The sequence below is a fragment of the Anabrus simplex genome, chromosome 3, assembly GCF_040414725.1.
Source record: "Anabrus simplex isolate iqAnaSimp1 chromosome 3, ASM4041472v1, whole genome shotgun sequence".
Taxonomy (NCBI): domain Eukaryota; kingdom Metazoa; phylum Arthropoda; class Insecta; order Orthoptera; family Tettigoniidae; genus Anabrus; species Anabrus simplex.
In genome coordinates this window covers 209,125,514-209,150,937 of record NC_090267.1, presented here as the reverse complement: position 1 = coordinate 209,150,937, position 25,424 = coordinate 209,125,514, and positions in this window count along the sequence as shown.

Genomic DNA, 25,424 nt, shown 5'->3' with positions numbered 1-25,424 from the left:
GAATGCCAGAACATTACCGAGTATAGGTCACGGCTGCACCCACCTAATTTTCTAGACAAATCACACTAGGGACACAAACCTCCCTCGCCTGAGAGACGGCGTTACCGTCTAGGAGCCCCACCGTGTAGTAGTAGTAGCAATTTCTTAGTTCTAGAGGATGTGAATCCTTCATGGATACCCACCATCCTTTAGTTGCACAAGTTATTTTACATCGCGCCGACACAGATAGGTCGTATGGCTACTATGGGATAGAAAAGGGCTAGGAGTGGGAAAGAAGGGGCAGTGGCTTTAATTAATGTACAGCCCCAGAATTTTCCTGGTGTGAAAATGGGAAAAAACGGAAAGCAATCTTTAAAGCTACCGACACTCGGGATCGAACCCACTTTCTCCCGAATGCAAGCTCACAGCTTCGCGCCCCTAACTGCACCCCGAACTCACTCGCTAGTGGTAGTAGTAGAAGTAATAGCAGTAGTATTAGTAGTAAGGCAATAAATGAAAATGTATCTGTACGTAGTAATAATAATAATTTCGTGTGGCTATTACTAGCCGAGTGCAGTCCTTCGAAGGCAGATCCTCCGATGAGAGCGGGCGACATCCTGTAGGTAAATGCGTGTTATTGTGGTGGAGGATAGTGGTATGTGTAGTGTATGAGTTGGTTGCAGGGATGTGGAGGACAGCACAAACACCCAGTTCCCGAGCCAAGGGAATTAACCATTTAAAGTTAAAATCTCCTACTCGGCCGGGAATCGAACCCGGGAACCTCTGGCCAACACGCTAACCATATAGCCATGGAGCCGGACTCTGTACGTGATAACTGACATATTTAGACACCGACTTATCAGCAAGGTGCTGCATTCGAATTTCAACCAAGGTATGAAGGATCTTGAAACATAAATACACATCTATGAGATTAGAATTTCACATGAAACTGTAAGTCTGGTGGCTGATTATCAAAATGTTTTCAGTCAAATAAAACAAACTATATTTGTACAAAAAGTAAATAATATTGTAATATATTTGTTCATACATGCTTTTGATCATTTGTTTGAAATGATAATCATTCCTTTCTGTGCAGTATAACGCAGAAGTAACGGAGTAAAGTTGTCAGGAGGATTATAGTTTCGGGCCCGGTTTTTTCAACGAATATTAAGTGTTAACACTGCAGTTAAGTAGACTTAACACACAATTTAACAAAATTACCATTTCATCAAGACTTGTTAAATGTAACAAACTGTTAATACTCGTGTTAAATTAACATGACACCAGCCTGTGTTAAACTTCTTAACTGCTGTTATAATTTTAAAATGGCAGCATCTAGAACACATAACTTTGATACTATACTGCTGTATGAAAACTAGGCATCTGAAGAAGGCAAAGGATAGTCCATACTAAGAATAATGCCTTTTAGAGTTGCCAGATGAAAGTTTTTACAAAGGTAAATAATTACCAAAGCCATAATGAACAAGTAAATAGAAGAAATTGAAAATAGGTTAAAGTTTGCCGCAGATCCTAGATATTACGCTTTAGACAATGTTAATATAATTTTAGGCGCCTACGCTCATGAGTGCAAGACGAGAGTGTTTGTGCAAAGAGTTTCCGCTGCATTGGCCTTACTTTCTTCTCAACAAAAGAATGAACGAGAATAATTAAGGATGTATAATCAATTATAATATTTTCTCGGTGTTTTAGGCGCCTTATGTTGCACTCATGTAATAGTATATTTAATGTTGTGATATAACCGCCCGTTCTTTTATTTTTCAAGCACACTCGCATACTTTCAAAATAAATCTACGATAGGCTTTGTCCCGTATTCATTATAACAATGCTTCTGTTGCCTCTTACTGTACATGTTTACATCTTCGAAGTCTTCAGTAACCATAACTCATAACAGTCCTCTCCATTCATTGACAAAATACCACTCCAATATACCAATCTGGGCGCTTTATGTAAAGACGCTCACTGCCAAACGAGTTCAGAAACTTCACCGAAAAGTGTTGATTTTCCTACAACAATTGATTCGTAGCAAATGTCGGAAATGTGTTCGTGAAACACGGGACTTTTAACCGAATTGTTAAATGAATAACAATTGTTAGTTAACATTTGTTAAGTAAAATGTAGCACAGAGTTGAAGAAACCGGGCAGCAGTGTACTTCTTTGAGTTGAAGTCGTCTAATTGTCAGAGTGATCGCTCCAATTATTTAGTCTCATGACTTGCATAGATAACGATCAATTAGAAACACCTTGCTAAAGAATATGAATAATGCAGTAAGGGAAAGGTGCAAACGGCCACAAACTCAAAGTATAAAAATCTAATTTTTCTTGGGCTTATTTCTTGATTGGGGCCTATATGTGGATCATGTTCTTATAATGTTCATATTTGAAGCTGGTATCGCTATATTTCATATTAGACAGCTTCATGGAGCTGATACAAATGGAAAGGTTTTTAATAACAATAGCGCCTGATGTCTTGATTGGTATAGTATTCTTGGATCAGTATCTTGTCACAAGCTAATTGTATCATTCTCACAGGTCTCAGTCTCTTACACGGCAACAACAGTGTTGAAGCTGCTAAGGTATAGGTGGTGTTCAGTAATAACATTTACAGCACAACTAGTGCATCACGATGTTACAAAAGGTGTTATTCATAGGGCCAATCGTGCTATTGTTGGGAGATCAGAAGAATGCACATGCCCGGTGAGGCACGGGACGAAGGGGTCTTCACTAGCAGAGCCAGTGACGCAATGGTTACCATAGCAACTCCGCTACTATCCAGGCGACTTTATATTGTCTTCTACTGGCAGCTCTTCGCTCTTGTCAGTTGTAATCCAGCAAACTGCAAAGTGTCAGTCAATGTTTTCATGTAGCAGATACGAGCAGATAAGAGCCGATCTGTCTGGGCAGAACAGGGAGTTCGTGCTTGCAGGCCACATTCCTCATTCTTGCATTCTTCTCATCTCTACACAGTACAACAACACCTTTCGGCCCAGTGACAAAAGCACGGACGAACTTCCTCACTCCTCATTATGTCTCTAATACCTTATTTAGGCATAACCTTCAGTTTTAGCTGATTCCTTATAACCACGTATCCCTCTATGGTGCTGTACTAGGATTCAACTAGCCTGCGGTAGATGATCCAGCAGATAAAACGATTCGGTTCGTGTTGCCGTAAGCTTACGCTTGTTCTTTTGTTCTATGTGTTTAACGATTTTCAGTGACGCTAATCTAGGGTAGGTGTTATTTCATGCACAGGTCCGGGACTCGCCTGGTGTGAAATTGAGAATACACGGAAGAACATCCTCAGGACAACTCACAGACGGGCTCGAACATAGCATCCCCTGGTCTCAGCCAAAGAACTACAAGACCGAACCGCGTGTCCAATTCGCACACCAGCATGCATTTGGAGGATAGTGGATTACAGCCCTTCACCCATACTCCTGAAGATCATTTTCTGATTCCCTATTCCGATAAAAATCAAATGCGTGGACAGCGCTTTGTTAACATACTTTCCTACCGTCAACGAAAACTTTCAGATATAAGTGCCACGATAAGTAGGTAATCATTTTATGATAATTATTATTCATGTTCCAAAAGTAAGGTGGATGGCTATGCAATTGTTCAACCTGACTGGTTACAAGATTTCAATTGTAACTCGTAGCAAGGATGGATGTTATACTGGAATATCAGGTAGACTAAATCAACACTAAATAAGCGGTCCTATAAGATGGTATCTCAAAATTTACCTAAAATTAGTTTCACGAAGGAATCGTTAACAACTCACCATTAGACGCAGTAGCCTGGACATAAAGTACTCACACTTGAGTTTGAAAGCTTCACGAGTAATGTGGCTAAGATACAGGGTTGTTCTTCATATTATCAAAGACAAACCAAACTCCACTGCACATAACGCCCTTGATAGGGCCTTGGCCTACCCAGCGACCGCTGCTCAGCCCGAAGGCCTGCAGATTACGAGAGGTTGTGTGGTCAGCATGAAGCATCCCCTCGGCCGTTATTCTGGGCTTTCGAGACCAGGGCTGCCATCTCACCGTCAGATAGCTCCTCAGTTCTAATCACGTAGGCTGAGTGGACCTGGAACCAGCCCACAGGTCGACAGAAAAATCCCTGACCTGGCCGGGAATCAAATTCGGGGCCTCAGGGCGAGAGGCAGGCACACTACCCCTACAACACTGGGCCGGCCATCTCCATATTCTCAACCAAAAATTAAATAATATAAGGCAGCGTGGGAAGATTCACAGCAGTGCGAGTAGGAAATGCGCTGTCACTGTCTCAATATACAGTAAAAATGCTTGCATTTCCAGTGATATGGTCAAGTTCTAATTCAATTAGAATGCTCCACAGTTTGTGAAATATCTCTTGTACTTTTCAATTTATGGATACACCCTTAAGGGTCTTCCACCTCTGAATATTCATCGCATATGTTAAAGAAAGGGAATATGTACAAATGCTACGAGAAAATTCCTGTAATAACATTCGCATTACAATTCTTGTTTTTCCCTTTATATTTTCTCCGTCAGCATTTATCACAGTTTGCTCACGACGTAAAGGAAAAACGACAAAACTCAGCCGTGAAACCATCATGGATTTGGTATTCTAACATCACTGCTAGGAGTTCTGCGTCACCATTTGGTCCGTGAATTACGGGATATAGCATTATTCCTACATCAGAGTGGAAATTCTTGAAAATGGAATTTAAAAAATCGAAGTCGACAATAAACTGGCGTGATGCGTGTAGATTTTTAGTCTCCATCATTATTAATTTATTTATTTATATGTATTACACAAGATATCTTATTCATAAGTTGCAAGCAAAATACATGAAAGTAGCAAGAATTATTGCTGGTACAAAAGGGTGAGAAAAGTGGCAGGAGGATACTCAGAATGACTAATCTAGGAATGAACTCGACGGATGAAGCTGTTCGCATAAACCGGTTTCGGTGGTAGGTTCATGTGAGGCAGGTGGAAGACTATCGTATACTCAGGAGAATAATGGACGTGGCAGCAGAGGGAGACCAGTAATTTAATGATAAGTGGTCTGGAAATGGACGAAGCCACCAATCCGGTTACATATAGAGTACTTTAGAGGTAGTTATTTTGAAGACTGAACACAGAAAGTCCATAACTGATATATGTGCCCGATGTTATATTTATTTTATTGATATTTTGTTTGTATTTATATGCACATTTATATTTATAGTTCAGTGGCATTTAACATTTCGTCGGTGAAGAAACCAAGCCTCGTATGTAATAATACTCTTCCTATCCATTATGTTCCTTAAGACTTGTCACGCCTTCCAGCTATATAGATATGCAGTCCACCAGAACAATTTTCGTTGTGTTCGTTTTCCTATGAAAATGAAAATCCACAGCCTGTTTCCTGTACAAAGCTGTAGAGGAAAATGAACCATAAATGCATTATATTATAGGAGTGCGTAAATACTTCATGCAAACATACATTCCTAAAGTACGGTACGGTAGGTTTTATTTTCTTTTCACGTTAGCACAGGAAAATGAATGAAACGAAAATTGTTATGGTGAACTACATATCCATATATGGATGGGAGGTGTGACCAGTCTTAAGGAAAATAAAAGGAATAACACTTTGTCACCCGATGATTTGGAATATCTCTTGTTTGCTTCACATGTTTTAACAGTCTTACACTGATGCCAATTATTTTCTGTAGCATGATCTTTGTAACAATAGTGAAACTATCACCAGTTTCCAGAGATGCTGAACTGCCAAACATTACTCTAATCAGGTAACTGAAGACTATTTTGACTGACAATCATTGCCACCTGGAAATTCATTTTAAGAAGCTGTTACAAAATTACGTTTTCAGGTAATTAATACAATAATATTCCAGTATTTACTTAAAACAAAAATCTCTTAGCAACGACGAAGGTTTAAGACTTGGAAAGTAGGTATAACCTCTCGTCAGTGGATTGCTGATTCCTATATGTGATAGTCATCAGTGTGTTTTGTCTGGTATTCTCAAATACTGTTTCCTGGAGATTGATATGACGATTTACTTATGATAAGTATGACTTTTTCTATTTAAGTTCCCAACAATAATTCTGTTTTTCTAATCATGATTATTTTATTTCAGTTCACTCCATCTCCTGCTGCAGAAGTTCATCGGAGTAGCAACCACCTACTATCACAGAATACCCACGGAGATTCAGTATTTTCGTGATATGTGAAATTAATATAAAAAAGAAGTATCTTCTAAATTTATCATCCCAAAGTCATTATTTCTTAGATCATATCTACTTAAAATATTTTACTTTAGAGTATATTAAATACAGTTAACAACTCTTTGGACCGGTCAAACATCAGACTAGACAATTTCCTCAAATATAATAATAATAACTTTTATCATCCAAAATTAATGCTATATGAACACGTGTTGCCGTTGAAAATCACGTTTGCGAGGTGTAATTTATGTTGATACATGAACATTGACAAAATAGCAACCTTAATTCTAAGTATAGAGTTCCCTGAAAAAAATGAAAATATGGAGTTACAGAGCAGCTGTATAACTGCACACATATTACCAATTTGTTTTATAAGGAAACATTATGAAGTGTATGTGCTGTTGCTTTATGGTGTCGAACGATGGACACTAACGTCTTCGTCAAAGAACCGACTGATATATGGTTGTATCACATAATGCTTAAGATCCCGATTGTAAACCAAGTCACCAACGAGGATGAAATGCATCATGTTTGGATATCATATTATGAAATCTTTAGGAGAACACTAGAAAGCAGCCTATTCCTGTCGCATTTACCGAAATAACAAATACATCCCGAGCAACTGATCATAGAAGAAAAGATATCACATAAATTTGGACGTGAGTGACGCAGGACCACAGGCAGTCGTTCGACGTCCAAGATAGTCCAATTTTGATACGTGAAATAAACTAAAAAATTCAATCTATGACCTTCGCCAAATTTCTGTCAGAAGATAGCGTAAAAAGAAGAGGAGTAATAAGGAGAAGAAGAAAAATTAAGGTTAAGTAAGCATACTTCAAACGAGCTGTTGATGCTATCTTGAGCGTACATTCCAAAATCACGAAAAAATTTACTAATAGTACTACACTCCTGTTGCATAACTATGAAACATTCCAGTGATCATTGTTCAAGGTAGCAAAAATTCATCCTAAGAATTCTTAGGTCAACACCTAACTTAAATGTGAAATTTTTCTTTGGGATTCTTCGAGAATTAAACCTAATGGGATAAGATTGTAAAGTGGTGTTCTTGATTCATTGAAATGTGAAATGTAGTATGGCTTTTAGTGCCGGGATATCCCAGGACGGGTTCGACTCGCCAGGTGCAGGTCTTTCTATTTGACTCCCGTAGGCGACCTGCGCGTCGTGATGAGGATGAAATGATAATGAAGACAACACATACACCCAGCCCCCGTGCCATTGGAATTAACCAATTGAGGTTAACATCCCCGACCCGGCCGGGAATCGAACCCGGGTCCCTCTGAACCGAAGGCCAGGACGCTGAACGTTCAGCCAACGAGTCGGACCTTGATACATTTATAATTGTAAAAAAGGATTTCAATAACATGAACGTAATCAAAATTTGGAGTTATTTGAGAGACCTTGAGTTTTAATAAGAAACAATTTAGGAACTTAAAATGACCATTCGTAAGACTTATTACCACAAATACAATAATAAATTTTATGATTTATCTCCATTAACGTTGACATCGTTTACATTACACAACTTAATACGGTTATGAATCATTATTCTCCAAGAGTTACGAGTACTTTTACAAACATGCTTAATAATATGAAGTTCATCCTTTGAATGATTCAACCATTAACGTCGTAGTCATTCTCAATCCACTTTTCGTAAATATTGATAACATTCATGCCTTTATACTTCACATATTACATACGGTATATTGTATATAACATATATACAATTTTTGTCTGATGAATTTTTAAGATATCAAAACTCGAATGAAATTTCAAACGAGTGTATCTTAAATTTTACATCTTATGAATATTGTAATTTGCTTTATGCAGCACCACACAACAAATCCCTGTAATCGTTTAACTTTTTTGGAGTTATCTATGGTCAGTGGGTTTCAAAATGCACTCAGCTCGAAACTCGATTCCAAACCCTTCGTTTTCTGGACAAGAAATAAACACATTTGGATACTATGGACTATGCATCATCGCAATTTTTCAACTATGTCAGGGGAGTGGAAAAGTTGCATAATAGTCTAAAAGATCTTCAAAATTTCAGGTCCTTCATCATAGGTAAAGATAAATTTAAGAGAAGTTATAATCTAAAATATTTCTCTATTTGTGAGCAATTTCCTGGGATAGTATCACTGATCCCATTATACTCAATGAGGAAAACATGTTATACTAGTCTCCTTACAAAACATAAATACTGGTTTTATTAAACGGAGCATATAATATGATATATATTATGTATTAGATTATATATATATTATATTATAAATTATATAATATAAATATATAATATTTGTGGAGCAATGCCCAATGTTTATTGTGCCGGCAACAAGTCTGAGAAAAACTATTCCATTTTCAGACTGCCAAATAATGACTTCCTGGAGAAATAAACAATGCCAACGCTGTATACACAGAATTACTTCATTACGACGAATCTTTTGAAATAAAGGCTTTTTATGAAACTGGCATAGTAAAAAGTACATCTGAACGTCTTTCGTATTTTATGACAATGTTGTTGTTGTCTTCGACGTTCTCAATGGCATTCTTATACATAATTCCTGCTGAGTATTTTAATAGGAAAATAGCGTTTACTGACAATTATTAACCTTTAACAATGAATTAGTCCAGAATTTGTTTTCAGTAACCTAAGTACATAAATATGTGATTAAATACGAAAAAAGAAGACCAGAAGCCTACTTCTATGTAACAACGTTGAATGGTAAACCTCGTACTAAAATTGAATAATATAGAATCTGCTATCCAAACACCTTCAGTTTCCGGAAATTGTTACCATGCAGCATATTCTTATGGATCTCGCAAACAGTAAATGAGTCCTATAATTAAGAAAAGTGTGTGAAAATAAAGGATATTATTTTGAATGCGCCTAATAAAATGTAATAAAAAACGTACTTAAAATACTCGTGGGAAAATAGTGCGTAAAATCAATGTAATGGCATGTCGCCTCCGGTGAGGCCTGATGCAAGTCGTTCGAATTGAAGCGTGATAAGCGACCTGCGCGACTGTGAAAACGGGGTACTACCTATAATTAATTGCAATGCTGAAGACGGAATAAACACCCAACCCCGAACCATCGGAATTAACCAACGAAGTTGAAAATCCCCGGCCCAGCCGGGAATCCAAATCGGGACTCCTTGGACCAAAGGCCTGTACGCCACCATTTAGCCACGGATACGGACTGTAAAATGTTTAAAATACATCTATATATATATATATATATATATATATATATATATATATATATATAAAATCCCTGTTCTGTCTGACATTCACAGTGGTATTGAGTAAACCACAACGTTTTAACAGTTTAAATTTGTACCAGATATACGTTTATTCTTCCACTTTGGAAGGAAAATGCCATGAACAACTCGCCACCACGAATTTTGTACCTTTTAAAGAAAAATGCGTTTCATTTAGTGAATTGTCCCGTATTCTCATTGTTGATGCGCACGTCTTCACTCATTGGCATGTAGTCGAACTATGACAGTCCATGATCTTCCTCCACGGCGATAGTGAGGATACGAGAACATTCGGAAAGCTGGAATGGTCAAGAGCTATAGTTTACGAAAACGATACTATGATGATCGCCTTATTTCAACTGTTTAGTGGAAAAGAGCTCCCTTCAGTGAAGTGAATGAATTATCTCCACCCTTCAGGAGTATGCAACTACCCTACCGCCATCTGTAAGCATTAGATAGAACTCTTACCGCTGAGACTTAGGAGTGAGATGAAATTGAAACAAGAAATAAAGTTGTTCAACCTATTCAACACAAGGAAAATAAGAAATATCAACTTTACATTCTTATTTGATTAACAGCGGTATCGGTTTCGACCACTATTCTGGGTCATCATCAGCAGTTTTTAGTGAAAGACATACCCTTTACTTATTGTTTTCCTATGCGTTGTTTTATATTTTTATTTAATCGGCTGGTAATGACCCAGAAAAGTGGTCGAAACTGGTACTGCGTTTTCCTTGTATTGAATAGGTTGAACCACTTTATTATTTGTTTAAATTTAACTGTGATACAGTTCAATACGGAATATTATGAAATTTTTATTTTTAAGTGAGAAGAAAGACTTTATAGCAGAGTCGTTGGCCGAAGCTTCGTTGTATGTGATTGCCAACGAGCAGAGAATAACATAATGATGGCAACACATACTGCAGTGCATTCACTCGGTGAAGCCGTGTATTTTTCCCGTCGCCATATTAGCAGAACCATTAGTGCCACCAACGAGCACAGAATACGATAGAACACATCGCCAATGTGCTGCCAGAGTTACAGCCAAGGGACACGCATGGGCGCCATATTGCTTGGGTGAAAACATAAGACACCGGTACTTTTTATTACTAATCAATGCATGACACTTAAAGTAAATACAATAATTGAGTATTAGAGTTTGGGTTTATTGGGATTTTGAAAAAATAACTTTAACAGACCAAAGGCAAGCACTTAGAAAATAAAAACAGAAATGTACACATATATGACAGTAAATTGAAAATGATAGTCAAACTAACTCCAGAGGTTTTGAACAATGTCAAATGTCAGTGCCAGTAGAATTTATAACCAGGCTGCTCTCCATCCCTCTTCAGTCAAACTAAAAATATTGTATTCTGTAGCCAAAAATTAAGATATTTTAAATTAAAAAGGAATGCAAAAGCTGTAGATCCTAAATGTAGTTAATGGCTATGAGTCAAGCATGGAATTATTAGGGTTTATTAGAAACCATATTTCAAAAATATGTTTCTATAAGATTTATTTAGTGTTTCTTACGTCCAAATGATATTTTTTTGCGGAAGTATCAGTACAGGTTAACGTCATCAATCAATGGATTTATCAATATTTATAAAGGGCAAAAATCACGTACTCTACCGTTGACTCCATAGAATACGATATTAATGAAGCAGGACATTAATTTCTTGAATGCTTAACTCTCATCATCCTTCAGACATTTAACAAATTACGCATACAATTTGGATGCAAAGTAACTCTTATTCACAATCGAAACACTAATGCCGGTTTAAGCATAGGAACGAGATTGACTGTCTTAAAGCAAGACAAAAAATATTCGTCATAAAGGGAGTCTAACGGGTTCCATTTCAGAAAGAAAGTGTTTTATATCAGGAATTGACTTATCAATACCATTCGTTCTTGGAAACAATTTGCTAGAGATTCAGCCTTCTGTTACAAGTAACAATCCTTAGGGACAAACTTTACATATAGTTGTGATAGCTCTTCACACTGCGTTGTTCTTTTCTTTTTTTTGCTAGTTGCTTTACGTCGCACCGACACAGATAGGTCTTATGGCGACGATGGGACAGGGAAGGGCTGGGAGTGGGAAGGAAGCGGCCGTGGCCTTAATTAAGGTACAGCCACAGCATTTGCGTGGTGTGAAAATGGGAAACCGCGGAAAACCATCTTCAGGGCTGCAGACAGTGGGGTTCGAACCTACTATCTCCCGAATACTGGATACTGGCTGGATTTAAGCGACTGCAGCTATCGAGCTCGGTGCTGCGATTTTCAGCCATGGAAAACTTTATACGGCTTTCTCAATAGTTCGCAGATCCATAGACGTAAGGGTATAACTCCATTCGACAACTACATTCAATATGATTCCTAAGGAAATTTCATAATGCCTATTATGATTCTATATACCAAGTAACAGGGTTAGTGTAACTTTCATTCGTAAGATACATATTCTAAATGTGTTCATTTCACTTTTTCAGTTATATATCATATACTGATTTCGACCATCGATGACAGGCTTACATTCTATAGACTAATTCCTAAGGAAATGTCCGGCTCTATGGATAAATGGTTAGCGAGCTGGCCTTTGGCCGTAGGGGTCCCGGGTTTGATTCTTGGCAGGGTCGGGAATTTTAGCCATAATTGATTAATTTCGCTGGCACGGGGGCTGGGTATATGTGTTGTCTTCATCATCATTTCATCCTCATCACGACGCGGTCTCCTACTGGCGTCAAATCAAAAGACCTGCACCTTGCGAGCCGAACATGTCCTCGGACACTCCCGGCACTAAAAGCAGTACGCCATTTCATTTTCTTTGCTAAGGAAATATCATGAATTTGTTTCTTGGAGAACTATCCCGTTGTTAAAAATTAGTAAAAGTGTGCTGATTGAATCTGCCTACATCCAACACGCTCATTTTGAGAAATTGAGTGTCACTAAACATTAGGTTACCCTGTAGTTGTCAACGATTTATATGAATGATTCCTGTCACGTTCTGAAGAATTACTGATGAAACAACTATTATCTGTAAGTAATGCGCAGAGTGGCCACAGAGTCCCGATGCCTCTACCTAAATTGTATTAAAACGATATTTTATTTTTGTTTCAGATCGTACGAAGTACAAACCGTGGCTTATATGTCAAATTACTCTATCGAACAACGTGTTATTGGGAGTTCTTGGGTGCATAATAGAAACCAAAGTGGAAAGGCTATTGAAGAGGTGCGTTATGACGTTTCTACGTGGTTTCAACGGAATCCTACTCCCAAACAAACACTTTGGAGATAGAAATATAAACTCTTCTGCATGTGGTATGTAAAGGATAATCCGCAGGAGAGATCCGCGGATTCGTCGAGGAGTCCGTGAAGGGGTCGGCGGAAACGTCGACGCGTAAATGATCTGCGGAATTGGATATACCCTGGTCGACAATGTAGAAGCATATTAAACAACACTGATATGTGCGTCGATATCGGCCTATTCCCTTTCAAGAAATATACTGACATGAATCCGAGGAAGAAGGCATTTGCGGAACTGCTTCATGTGTGCGACGCAGTACGAAAGTGGGGTATGGGTATTCAGCCCAATGGCTGGTTTGATCCTCTACAGCTCCACCAACAGCTGTCATAGATAGCTTAGGTATCACTGAAGAGGCATGCTAGGGAAATGAGGAGTGAGGTAATTTCCCGTTGCTTTCCTCGAAAGTAGGGTAAAGTGATATTTTCCGATAAGTGTGCTGTATATCGGAGGTTTTTTTATCATAAAATGTGGTCTTTTGGTCCAAGCAAAATCCAAACTTCTATGAAGATTTAACCCCACAAACGTGCAGCCTTGGACTGCAAACACTCATCTCTTTTTTGACGATGGTGTGAATAATTATCTGTACGTGAGCATGTTCAGGAACATCTTTATTTCCCTATTAGTGTAAAATGGAATTAAATATACATGTTAGTTTCAGCAAAATTGTGCGCCTGATCATTTCGCCATCACTGTGCGCGAATATCTTAATGAGACCTTTCCTGGACACTGGATTGTTCGTGGGTCACTGTGCTGCAAGCGATACTTCTCTGACCACCACGAAGCCACATTTGATAGTTCGCTGTGGAGATTCATATTACGCCAGTCACACACAATCTGCTGGTAAATTGTATTTTGCCATAAGAATGACAGTGCACAAACCGAACCCTTCCATAATGATTAGGTTCTATCACCGAAGATAATCATAAATTAAGAGTAAGTTCACTATAAGACCTACTCTAATGAACTTCCGTTCATTCCGTTTGCGTATGATAAAAGTAAGGGAACATCGTGCCCGTTCTCTACTTCAAATATGACTTTAACTTGGTAATTAGGATTAAATACATTTCTGTACAATATGTTTCCGACGCGCTTTTCTTATTCGTGCACTGATAACTAATTCCTTCGGTGCATAAGTACTGAGTCTATGATCATGATCTGAGATGAGAGTTCGCTTACTCCTCTGCCCCATCTTACGTATCCAAACCTGAAAGGTAACATCTCATGTTCTGTTATAAGCTTGGCAAAATTTCCAAATACTGTATATGTGTATCTTTTAAGATAATCCCCTTTCCTAATCGATATACTCCTTTTCAAGGATAGACTTCCTTCGCTAAAGTTCTTTCACCTTCAGTGTCTGATTTTCATGACATACGGTAAGTATATTAATATGAACGCCAGCAGCCAGCAACATCCGCCTTTATATCACAAGTCACTTCCAAATTAGCCATATCTGTTGCGAAATACAAGATTGACCTTATCTATAGGGCAACGACCCCCGTCTGAAAACAATGACCGAGAGAATTTATCGTGCTGACCATGTGTCTGCCTGTAATCTGCAGGCCTTCGGGCTGAGCAGTGTTTGCTTGGTATCCCAAAGCCCATTACAACAGTAGAACCACGGGATTCTTGTTTCTTTGGCAGAATAATGACAAATGGATTCGCAGATTGGCGACGCCTGTTATAAGAGATATCCCCAGCCAGAGTAGTACTAAGTGTGGTATGTAGTCAGAGACTAGGAAGAAAGAAATATCTCTATTGACGAATATAGGAATGATTTTTCTATTACAGTTCGAATAAAATTCTAGGATGGCACACGGCACCAGACAATGGCCGCTTCTTGCTCGATCTCAATCCTAAAACATGCCCAGAATATTAGTGCACGTCATCCGCTTGATTTCTTGCATGCAGTTAGTACATACAGTACAGTTGTTGACTGTGATTATTTATTCTTGAAGTGACATAATTTAGGTAGGAAGAAGTGTTCCTTTCTTCAAATTAGTTGGAAGATTACGAGTATATCAATTTCCCTCAGAGACTGAATCGAAAACGTAAACTCGATTATAGGAGAAAAGTAACTGGACTCATCGTCTACTTAGATTGCCGACTACAAAGAAAGTATTCTTTATATTCTATGGAAACGACGAAAAATGAAATCACTCATCGAGGTATGAGTATGCAGATACGTTTTAAATTCAACCCATGGTGGGATTCGATCTCTGGAAGCATCATAACATTAAGATATCGATTTTGAAAACGTGTGTTTTCCATGTTTCTTTTCAAGCAAATTACCGAGTCGAGTGACCACATAACAACCTGTTCTACAATACGGATTATGTTGCAGGAAGCCTTTAGGCCATTCAAGCTTTTAATATGTATTTATCCATGCGTTGAAATTCGCTTTTATAAAAATCTTTTATGTTTTTTCTTGTGAGTCTTGCGAGTGACAGTGACGTCCTAGGCTCAAAGTGTGTGTAGCCTGGTGTTTAACATTGATTGGCAACTTGTGTTAAAGCTGTCTATAACTTAAACTGAATATAAAGAGCGGTGAGTACAACTTGGAAAACGTAACATAATCTAGTGTTGCTCCTTTTGAAGCAAGCAGGCCTCTCCACTTGGCACTTTGTACGTGGAGGCAGGGTTACTGTCTGCTTGAAGGACCATTTGAGCGTGTTGCCGTCTATTAATGTGCATAGGCGTCCAGTACGGAACTTCAAACTCTTCTCAAAAATGTGTCGTGTTACTAGAATTTAATGGTGAAAGAAAATCAGAATATGTCGCTGAAAATTAATGTGTACTCCCAAGCCCCTGATACTTGACAGATACCTAGTACGTCTGTCATTTAATAACTTGCATACCGTCGTTGAAGAAACAAAACCTCCTGTCTCACAATGCTCTTCATATCCATCATGTTTATTAACACTGATCAAGCCTCCCGGCCACATATAGCTATATAGTCCAGCAGAACAATTTTCGTTGTGTTCAGTTTTCCTATGGTTGTGTGTAAAGATAAATGAATCCTTCCGCACCGTATTGTAGGAATGTATGTTTGTGTAAATTATTTACGCACTCACACAAGATACTGCGTTTAAGGCTCATTTACCCTTACACGTTCGCCTAGCGAAATGGAAACAACGAACATTGTTCTGATGGACTGCATATCCATATGTAGCTATAGGCGTGAGAGGTCTTAAGGAATATAATGGATGAGTATCCTGAGATGAAGTTTACTTCAGTAGCGGAGTTGGTCTCCTTAAATTGTGTAGGATATCTTCTCCAAAGTTCCGAGTTTCAAGCTGTATTCCTCATCATCCTCACTCCTTAATATTTCATTACCCTTGTCTACAGATTCATGAGTACTAGGATCATTGCAATGAAAAAAATACCCAGCTGTGATATTTGGTCCCTGGCCTCTGTGATGGTCGGTACTTCGAGATTTCTCAGGCTTTTCACCGGTGGTATGTTATGCCGATTCAAACGTAAGTCAGTCATATTAATAATTAATTATATTTATCGCCTCTCGGCATAATAATATAGCAAGATTACCCTACTTTAGTGGCGTACAAGTCACACACTGCTGATAACAATAATGTTTCTAATACAAACATTAAACTACCAACAGCTGCTTTCTCATTCGGAAGTCCTAACGTATACTTCACACCCTTAAGGGTAACTCATTTGTTATAATGCCTTCTTCTTCCTTCCCTCTCTTTTTTCCAATTATATTGGGACGGCACTAATGTTAATTATATCCATTTTAACGACCGGATCCCTTTCCTGACACAAAATCTATTTGGAGGGATGTAATCACTATTGTATGTTTCTGTGGTTAGTAGTGTGTTGTGTTATATGTAGATGTATATTAAAATGATCACCGACCCTCAACACCTGAGCTACAGGAATTATCCGAAGGCAGATATAATTCCCGACCCGGGCTGGCATCAAACACGGGGACCTCCGAAGCGAAGGCCACTAATCTTACCGTTCAGCCTTTGTCACTAAACACATTTGTATTTAATTTACCATTTCTTTCTGAACAGAAATATGTTTAATTGGTTTATTAGAATGGTTCTAGAAAGTAGATTACTAATCCTTAAATTCACAGTTATTGAAGGTCGTACATATTAGAATAACTTTGATACTTGATTCATGCTTCCCTCTTCTCTAATATTTATTAACTGCCCTTTGTTGATGATAGTGAAATTTGATAGTTTGTCATTTGACGTAATACACACCAATTTTCGCGTAGATTAGACAAAAATCATCAGTGATATTCTAGACATTTACAAGTCAACAATCCATCATTTCATTATTTATGGATACCGAATTCCTCCCCGCATATCAGCTGATAGAGTGTACCAGAGAGTTCAACATATTGTACTGCGGGAGAGACTATGTATACTTTTGAAATCGGAGAATGGATGGGCCTCTTATCAGTCATAACTAAAATTATACTCCACAGTTTTCCGTTTCAGTTCTCTACAAATTCTTGAACTCGTAACTCAGTCTTGTAGCAAACCATCCACTTGCATAACAGAATAATATATGGTCAAAAGTGGTCTTTAAAATTGTCACCAATATTTAAAAAAAGAGCCTACATGCCCCAGGCGGCAACGCACCACCCTATCATCGCTGGGTTCCGTAGTTCAAATCACTCTATGTGTGATGTGTGTTGGAAAAAGCGGAGGCGGGACAGGTATTTCTCCTTGTACTCAGACTTTCCCTGTCATCGTTCATTCCAGCAACACTCTCCAAAATCATTTCATATGTCAGTCACTAATCATTGTTGCAGAGGTGTGCGACAAGCTCCGGCAATGGACACAATTCCTATAATTGCCGCTTGATGGGAGCTTCATTCATTCCATCTCTGCCTCTGTCGAATGACTGGAAAACAGGTCGTGTATTTTCATTTTCATCAAAAAGTATGTATCTTCAGTACAGTGCGTGCGTAATTTATGTTATATCTTAAATGTAGTTAGTTTGCAATGTTCGAAGCATTGTTAATGAAAACTAATTCCAAATTAAAGTAAATCTGAACTCACAATATTGTCACCCTTCGTCAAAATAGTAGCAATGAAGAGTCGCCAACCTATTTGAACAAGTTTATCATAGAAGGAATAAATTACGTCGTGCCAGAATGATTCAAATATTCATAACTTCACAGACCAATGACCAATGTGCATTCTATTCATGTGTTTAGCTGTGATCGTTCAAACGTAGTGTCAGAAAAAAGGCAGAATTAATATTGACACCAAGTCTTATTTAGAAACCAAGACTAAAAAGTAAATCTAATATAATAACGGCCTGTCCTTATGGCAATTAATATCCTATTTAAAACATAAACACATATCAGTATACTGGTGACATTTATAAAATACAAATTTTACGCCATCTTTCTCTTCAAATAAATTTAAGTAAGGGATAGATACCGGCAATACCATAACAATCCCTTTCTTATTTCTTAAAAAATATATTAAAATTTCTCAGACTACTCAACTAGAAGTGTACAGTTGCTAGGAACTAGAACAAAAACTATGATTATCTTTTCAGAGAAAAAAATGCTGTCATCAATACCGAACTTCAGTATGCCACATCAAAGAATTTCGTGGACATTTCCTTTCACTTTTCAGATCTTTCAAACACTGTCAATGTCCCCGACAATTATTAGTGACTTCCAAGACTACCATCAAATAAAAATCATAAATTTTTCAATATAATTTTGTTGCATACTATCTCATGTGTGTGCTATTTGGGGCTGATATTTTCCAGTTACCATTACTACATGCATTTTCTAACTTGTCAAAGTCCTCATCTTCTACAAATCCCAGATGTCCACATTGAAAATAAATTGAATAAAATGTTATAGCAGTCCTTCGGGCTGAGCAGCGGTCGCTTGGTAGGCCAAGATCCTTCGGGGCTGTTGCGCTATGGGGTTTGGTTTGGTTTATACCAAGGACTTCATTATAACTATATTCGTGAACTTTTCGGTAAGCGCAGATTAGACGTTATTTTGTGTCAGTTTTTCATCCGCTTGCACATCGATGAAATCAGGGAAGAGTTTTACTGAGCGAGTTGGCTGTGCGGTTAGGGGCGCGCAGCTGTAAGCTTGCTTCTGTAGGTAGTGGGTTCGAACCCTACTGACTGTCACCAGTCCTGTATATTGTTTCCGTAGTTTCCCATTTTCACGTCAGGCAAATGCTGGTGCTGTACCTAAATAAGGCCACGAACATTTACATCCTCCTCCTACCCTTTCCTATATCATAGTCGTCATAAGATCCGCAATAAAAAGAGAACAAGGGAAGAGTTAAAGAAAGGAAAGAATGAGTTCAAGCATTGCAGATCATTCCTGATAATTTCTATCACATCCGATCAGGTCTACGGGAAAATATATTAATTGATAATTAATTAAACTGTGAGTACGTTGGAACATGGGCATTAATTTTCGCGAAATTCTTCAAGAGGAGAGATTTACAACATGTCTCACTAAAAGGCTATATATCTCGAATTATCAATTCTAGAGTATGTATTTCTGTTATAAACTAACTACGATTGAATGCATTTGCTATTGTTGTCATTTTATTCACATAATGTTTTAATCATGAAATTAAATAAAAATGAAATTTACTATGAGAGACAAAAACTTCAATCAAGTGGAATATAAAGTACTTTTTATAACTTGTATTCTTCACCTGAAATTAAGGTACTGAACATCGTAGAATGCCCCATCTTAATCATAATTTTATAAGTGGATCAGTGATAACGGTAAGTAATGAAATACGTCATTTCTAAAGAAGGGGGTCATAGTTTAAATTGATTATACCTACAAATAGATACTAAACAGAGATTGTTCTATTCTCAAACTTCCATATTATTTTAGAGTAGGCTCATACCATAGGTCAAGAAAAACTACATTGGTAACAACTGCTGGAATATTTGGCTGTGTGAGAAACCATTGTGGTCCATTTTAATGGCAATTACTTGTCAGAATTTACAATCATAAAAACATTCAGAATCGTTTTTCAAGATCACTGATGATCAAAACTTAGAGGTGAAGAAATTTGTTTTAAAAATATAACAATGAAAGGAATACAATTGTGCGTAGAATAAGATGTAGAAAGTTGATTTCGAATATTTTTTTTCATTTTCTTTCTTTCTTTCTTTCTTTCTTTCTTTCTTTCTTTCTTTCTTTCTTTCTTTCTTTCTTTCTTTATTTATTTATTTATTTAATATTTACTTATCTGTTGTTTATGTAATGTAAATATAAACTTAACTGCTATTACAAGAAGGAAATATAAAGCATCAGTTTCTTAGGATTTTTTCCACTCGAGCTTCGCCTACACGCTCCGTGAAACGCAACCTTGCATTTCACACCGTCTTTGTTGGACCATAAGGATTCTAGTAAGCCTGGAATCTGGAGATGCTGGTTCCTCAATCTACAGAGGGAGAACTCACAGCGCTTCGGTCGAGTCGGTGGACGCAAACATTAAGAGTTTCTTCAACTGTCTACCAGATGTTGCTGTGAACATTCCAAGCCTCCAAAACTCTCCCCAATTTCTGCGCGGGGCGCCACCCGATATGCACGGCACACAGCTCCGTGCGCACCGCCGGAATATAAAGAACTTCATCCCTTATCAGCTACGCTCACTGTCGGTACAGGGCGCTAATAATACTGTGGAATCATAACTGCATGAAAACGATGGGAGAAACAATCAGTGCCTTCTAACAGTATTCATATTATGCATTCTGAAAGCCACATGAAAAAGTTATTTTGGGGGAGAGATATTTCTAATAATTAAAATGTTCTAAGGTCTTGTACGCGGAACAATTTTAAACGAGTTGGCCCATTTTAATAAAACAGCTTTAACTCCCTGAAGCATAAAATTTTAGTATGTAATTGTTATCTGATTACCGGAATCAGTCAACTGAATCAAGATTAGATTCCACTGCACAAGGTTCAATTTCAAAGAAGTCGTTAACAAATATTTGACAACATTTCAATTCAAGTCCTAGAATAAGAAAATCGGTTACTCTCACACTCGATTTTAAATATTCATGTGATATAGTGAGGAGTGAATGGTATAAATAATATTAACATGCTCTCATACCTTAAGTATTTACTTTAGAAATCCTCTGTTGTTGGATCTACCAAAGGCAAAGAAAATCAATAGCAAACTTATTTTAATGCTACATAATATCATATGAATGGCTTAAAAATAATTGAAATAGTTGTAAAATTAAGAGTTATTTCGAGCATTTGATTTTGTCAGCAATACAGATGAATCCATAGTACTTGTAGCAAACCATTGAATTTCTAAAGATCATTTCTTCACATTGTTTTTTCATTCCGAATGATTTGCAAAGATCTTCACACTTCTTTGGACCAGTGTAAGGGCTTCCAATTATCAATAAGAGACCATTATTCAACTGCAAATTGAGTTATTACTCCGGTACAGAAAAAAACTTTTACCGTGAATATCCAATCATATGGGGCACTTATTCTTAAATGTAAACATATCGGAAAGTACATGACAAGAACAAATATGACATAAGCGTGATATTACTCTGAAAATGTTTCATGATATTTATTAAATGTGTAATTTGTATAGTTGTACAGAAATGATGAAATTCCAGTTTGAATTTTTTAAGACTTCTCCATGAATTTTGACGTCTTCCTGTCTAGCCATGTGTGTGCCATAACGTATCAATGTAAACTTTCATTTGCTAACAACTTAGATAACAAAGGATGTGACGTTATATAATATTGAACTTTGAGCGTATTAACTATAGCATCAATGACATTTCTCTACATCCATATCAATCACCATCCAATAGGAGTAAGATAACACACAGAGTAAATAACAAGACAAATGATAAATGTGCAGTTTAAGCACTATTCATATTACTGTTTTCTTAAACCGTCTGAAGACTTCTTTCATTCTAAACTTCAGTCATTTCTTAAAAGAAATTTGTAGTGCTACAATTCTGTGTTGAGTGAGTGGCCTATGTAAGGGATAGACATGATTATTTCAATGAAGATTATTTATAAATATGGCTGCTAACGCTAAAATATTGTTATTACCATCTAGAAAACATGCTGACATACTTTAATGTTTTAACTTATAAATATGTCGGAAACCTAGCACCTTAGAATATATTAATGAATATTTTCTTAATGTATTACATTAACACTTTAATAAAGTATGTCAATTCTATGGTCATATTTTTTTCAAATTTTATTACGTTAAAGAAAATATATAACTTATTAGTAAATTTTACCTTTCATAAAATGTAATTTTTCAGTGATGTTTGCAAAATAAAATCATGAAACATTCAGGAAAGGTGATTTATATTAATGCAATCTAATAATTATATGAAGTCAGACCGTGTGTTTCATGATTATTTTAAAGAAAAATAACCGATGGCACAATAGACAGTATCAAGTCCATTTATGAAACTTCTTTCAAATGTAATAAAATACGTACAAATGACCATTACTGAACTAAAGATTCATCTTTACCAATTCCTTTTTTTTTCAAATGATAGGAAATATTTGGCCATGTTTTCCGGCCCATTAAATCTAAAGGCAAGACAGAGCTTTATTGTCAAAGAACATCGACAACATTCATTAGAAATCTCGCAGATCAAAATACCATGCATATATAAAATTTCGTATATGATATAAAGTTGCTTTTCCTTCTTCTATTTTTTCTACTAAAACACTTTTCCCCCTTCGATATTGCTTTCAGAATTCTTCAAATTATTCTACAGTTATTAATGATTTGTTATACAAACAGTACATATGTTATGGCTGATTTAAAAAATCTTCCAAATCTAATGGGTTTTGAGAGTCACGTTGGCTCATATCTGAAGTTAACTTCCTGCTTTAATTGACATAAATTCATCATAGCCTACACTCTTTAACTTAATCTCGTTTGTAAAGATCATTAGGTTTGGCTTCTGAAGAATGAGAACAAAATTTTATATCTCTATGCTAGAATAACTCTTCTCGTGGCATTTTTGCAAGATTATTTTCTTTATTCCTCTATGGGGAATTCATTCAAATACTTATGCGATCATATTTATTTGATATGAATGGCTTCCAGAAAAGTAAATATGCACATAACTCTGGTAATCATGTTGACATTCCAAACAATATCTCCCGAATGCTGAACTGGTCTTGTGTAATGTCTTCGAATTGCTTTAATGTTTGATTCATAGAGTTATACGAGTAATAATTCATAAAATACTCTAAGAAAGAATTGAAATTTATTTTGTACAACAATGCATTTATAAAAGGCAGGCAACAAACTCTACAAGACATATGCGTTGGTCATGGTGATGATTATTATTTTACGAGAAAGTACAACTGGGTAATCATCCTTCTAAGAGTGATCGGAAGATAAATGGACGAGATCGAATCCTTCCTTTTGTTTTCAGTACACAGCTACATTTTAATCAGACAAGGACTCTAAGAGATCTGCGAATCTTATAACCACGTTTCATTATTTGTGAAAAATACAAAAAATCTGCATTAATAATGAAATAACTGTCGACTGTAGGATGTGATACAAGAATACCTTAGTTCTTCGTAAGTAAAATCTGAATATTCAATATCATAAGATCAAGAATTTAAGAATACTCGCACCAAGAAATATTCACTTCCAAGATTTTTAGTCCGTCTGAAGATTTTTGTCTCAAAACTCTGAACGCTGTAATATGTATACAGAGTTTAAAAGCTTCGTCAGTTCAATAGGACATATTGTCATTAGTTACACGAACAGTGGCAGTGACATTTGAAACTCCATTTTATTTTTTACAATTTGCTTTACTTCGGACAAGTACAGTTAGGTCTTATGGCGAAGACTGGCGAATATGGGTTAAGAAAGTGCTAGAAGAGGGAAGGAAGCGGCTGTGGGCTTAATTATGTTACAGCCCCAGCATTTTCCTGGTATCAACATGGATATCCACGGAAAACCAACTACAGGGCTGCCGACAGTGGGGTTCGAACCCACTATCTCCCGAATGCAAGCTCACAGCTGCACGATTCTAACCGCACGGCCACTTGCTCGATAAACTCCAACCTATTCACAACCACGTCCTTGTTGACAACGAGGGTAAGGGCTGTAGTTTAGTACGACGTACGCTCGCAGTCCTAAGAGACACTTTCTCTCCAAATATAACCCTTGTCTAGTCACGCGAAAATTATTACGTTACTAGTCGCGCATGGAGGTAACCTCCGGGGTTAAAATGCGCGTCATTTTCGTCCTTTGAGATGTTGTTTTGGCATGATCGTTTGCAGTTTTCTTCGGTATAATTAAAAGAAACCCTTTTAAGTACCTGTAGGTTATTTTTACACAGTTTGTTTAATCTAAAAGCAGAATGTTGTAGACCTAAACTATGTCGATTTCGTCGCCAAAGGACTTATCTGTGTCGGTGCGACGTAAAGCAAATAGCAATAACAAAAATCTATGTAGAATGATCTTATGATATTAAATTTGTGAGACTAGCCATCACCCACGACGATCACATCATATGAAATGTGAAATAATATTTTTCTAAAATAAGTTTAGAAGAACTAAACAACAAGATCATCGACCTCCAAAATAAAAATACATGCACTAAAATATAAAGTAATTTAATCGCACACGGAGGAAACGTCCAGGCGATGTCACTCGTTACAACAATGATCCCACACTCGCACACAGGATGCACGATCGCGCCGAAATGCTGACAGGACGAGTCCAAATGAACAAAGGAAATGGTATAGGGATGGGCAGACCCTCAGTTCAACTGGGAAGTTCAGTACCGTGCAAAATGTAATCGGCCCGGAGGAAATATCCGTGAGCGTCTAATTAAAGGATAAGGTAGAGTTACTTGCAGCTTCTAGCGAACATTATGTATGCTCTCTTTGTGGTTGAGTTGGTAACATGCCGATCACCTATTATATATGAGTATCGGTAGTGTAGTCGTCCCAATCCAGTTTTTGTATTAACGACAGACATGCCCGATCATACTGGAGACATAATATTCATCCACAACTACTAGATCATATAACAGCTCTTATCCATTCACTCATGAAGCATTCCACAGACAAACACGTTGATATGTCACATTTCTACGGTGAATCTTTCGAGTCGAATTGGCTTTATCGCGAGTGGTTTCATGACAATTACTAATACGTTCCTAACCCTTGAACTATGATTGCAGTCTATTGGGACAATGGAGGAGTGTCTCCTGTTGGAGATGCTCCTATAGCGTCTTGTCCGAATGAAGGGGCTGTTTCAGACTCTGTTTGGAATGATCCTCATATTAGTATATGAGCAATTTTTACGCCAACATCAGCCAGTCCCCTATTATGCCAATATTGCGTATTAATACATTTCACCGCCGGTTGGAGTGGTTCACACGGATGAGGCGCTGGCTTTCTGACTCAAACGTGGCAGGTTCGATACTCGCTCAGTCTGGTGGTATTTGAAGGTGCTCAAATTCTTCAGCCTCGTGTCGGTAGATTTACTCTAGCAGGACTAAATTCCGTCACCTTGTCGTCTTCAAAAACCGCAAACGCAGTTAGTGGGACGTAAAGCAAATAACATTCATTATCACTTTCTGACCTTCTACTATGGGATTGACAAGTA